At 36.6% G+C, this 2,880-nt stretch overlaps 1 long non-coding RNA gene across 1 annotated transcript; it reads right to left on the bottom strand.

The window, feature by feature from the left end:
• Positions 1-1,836: 1,836 nt before the first annotated feature.
• On the bottom strand, positions 1,837-2,317 carry LOC129780460 (uncharacterized). The gene is made up of 2 exons (XR_008743928.1): positions 2,192-2,317; positions 1,837-2,128 (listed from the first exon to the last, which is right to left on the bottom strand). It is a non-coding gene; the product is annotated as an uncharacterized LOC129780460 (long non-coding RNA).
• Between the last annotated feature and the right edge of the window lie 563 nt (positions 2,318-2,880).

Here is a 2,880-nt window from a genome sequence, read left to right as displayed (position 1 = left end):
CCGTACCGTTGCGCTCACTCAATCGTAATGGGTCGTCAACGACTAATGTGATCAAAGCGAATGGAACTAGGAGCAGTACGGTACAAGCCCGCCGGTAGTGGCTCTTTCATATACCCACTAGCACAGCTCCCACAATCGCTGAATTGCCAATCCCAGCAGCAACGGCAACAACCCTCACGTCCCGTAAAACAGCAATGAAGACAATAACTTGCAGCAGTCACCGAAACACAACAATGATGTCAACAGCGTAAACAAACAAACACATAGCGGTATGCATTCTTCATTGCATGCCATTTGTTATCCTCTTTCTCGGAAACGCCAGCCGTTCATTTGGCCGCTGTCAATTCGAACTCAAGTAATGGCTGAACAGCAATTCTGACATAACGTTCCACCTTATTATACCGCCTTGGTCTGGACTGACAAGCGCATCAATAGTAGTGAAGCTGTGACGTGTTAGCTTTGCAAGTATCATGGGATGGTATAATAAATTTGTCTAAATGAGTTTATTTCTATTTTATTTTAGCTTAATGTATATTTTTATTCATTGCAGCGTAAAGATAATCCAATTAGGTTTTCTTTCTAATGAAAACCTAGGGGAAATTGTGGTTCGGCAATTTGGATTTTAGCTTCCTGAAGCTTTCTGTAGTTCTTCGATATTTCTTGCAGCAGTGCTTGAATTAAACTATCATAACCGGCCGAATCGCTAGGTTTCTCATTAGAGATGTTGATGGTGCTGCTCCCGATTTCCTTTGACGGAATATCCCTCTCGGGATAGTCATGTTTCCTCCCATTAGAAAACTGGGCCGATGCTGCGGATGTTACGGATGTTTTTAATTGATTCAACTTTTGCTTGATGTCAATGATGTCTTGATGACGAGCCTTCCGGTTTTGATTTCCCGAGGCATGAGAATCGTTGGCCTTTCTGACAGTAGGAACAGCTAAAAATAAACATTTGTGTGTAATAATTGTAACTATAATATGGATTTGTTCAAATTTACCTGTTTGTATTTTCGACGATATTGTACTTCCAAGCCATCGATATGAATGAAACAATCTGGACTGAAATGAAGCGAGTAAATGTACATGTTTTTAGTATTGCTGTTTAGGTACTGTCCAAAGAATCGAAGCCATTTCTTTCGAATAGTCACATCCCTTGGGGATCGATGGAATGATAATTTGTGGGATATGTTTTCATAATTCAAGTTGGACTCGAGCCCGGATATCAATGACCGAAAGCTCACGCATCCGGGTGCCACACATCGAGCCATAGAGATATCTGAAAATAGAAATATTTTATATATATTCCTTTGCAGTAGAGCCGCCTTAAAAATACCACTTAAAAAGCTACACAGAAACAACACATCCTGAGTACTAGTTCCATTATTTTAACTTAAATGGTTCACTAACTCCTCTAACTCACGTATTATTGACGTATTGTTAAAGAAAAAGTAGCAAAACACGTAATATTCGCAACAAAAAAAAAACACTTGTTATGAATTGCTTTGCGATCGCTGCTTTCCGTCAAAGCTAAGATGTCATAGTTGAGAGTGTATAAGTAAATCGTATCGGACACACTTCGAGTCCAGGATACCTTGTCATAAACGTACACTGAGAGGAAAATTTAGTAAATATGACGAATTTTTTGGTACATGTTACCAATTCTCTAGTCATTTTCTACCCTACTAATCATTGGTACATGTTACAAAAAAAGAATGGTAGGCACATATTTCAAACAAACTACAAATTGTTGGTCCAACATTGGTGCAATAACAGTGAAAATTTTGCTTCATATTTCTGAGAGGTAATCATCAGGGATAATGACAAAATTTTTAATAATTATTTTTAATTTAAAAAATTGTATTTGATTGCGTTTAATTCTACATACTTAGAATACATTATACTAATAACTTATTCTATAAACAACATCAATAATTCTCGTTGGAATCATTCTAACAACTGCGTACAAGAGGCAAATTTTAATCGCAGCCTCAACCACCTCAATTTGATGAGCATTTCCAAAGCAAGTTCCCGTTCCTCTTCCTGCTGCATCGCTCTGATTTGCATTAGCTGATTAGCAGACTGACGGTAGAATTAGCACGTTTCATCCGTATTTTGTTCTCTCGTGTCCCTATGAAGAAAAGAAATACATATGTTAATGATATTAAATATGCAATAAATTATGTATGTTCACCTTAAGTTTTTTACGGTCGATGATGTGTTGAAGAAAGATTCCAATTTTAGCGACAAACTCGCCGTTACCTTCAATCCCATAGCTTGGATGGTTTTTGGTAAACAAGTATTACGAGTCTGGGATCATGCCAGCTGTAAAGACAAGGAAAAAGGTCAACAGTGTTGTAATGTACAGAATATAACTGATGTTTATCCTTGGCGGGAATATGAAAATAGTTTCCTGACCGAGGTGACTGATGTAATGATGTAAAAAAAAACGAATACTTATCTCCGATTTGTTTATGATGAATGATTGAACTGCATATAATTTTAAGGCCAACTAAAAAAGAAAAAAATGGTATTAGGTCAATTATGTTAATATGGATCAAAATTTCTTGTGATATTTTCCCCGCCGAAAAGATGAAAACAAATTCTCGGGGGATATGAATACATAATTGAATTCAATAAAAACAAAATGCTTACCTCCGAATCGCTTCGTCTCCAAAAGACAAAAGACAAAGTGCGCACATCACAGTTGTTAGGTATGACGATAAAAACAAACTTACTAATGGTATGAAGTAAAATATACGAATTCCTGGTAGGAACATTCATTGCGTCTGACATCTTTTTTACGCAATTTTAGTAATATTTACAAAAAATGTGTATATTTTACCAATGTTTTTGCTACTAAAGATTTGGTAGCTGCTTTTA

The sequence above is a fragment of the Toxorhynchites rutilus genome, chromosome 3 (genome assembly GCF_029784135.1).
Source record: "Toxorhynchites rutilus septentrionalis strain SRP chromosome 3, ASM2978413v1, whole genome shotgun sequence".
Taxonomy (NCBI): domain Eukaryota; kingdom Metazoa; phylum Arthropoda; class Insecta; order Diptera; family Culicidae; genus Toxorhynchites; species Toxorhynchites rutilus.
This window is presented reverse-complemented; position numbering and strand designations above follow the sequence as displayed.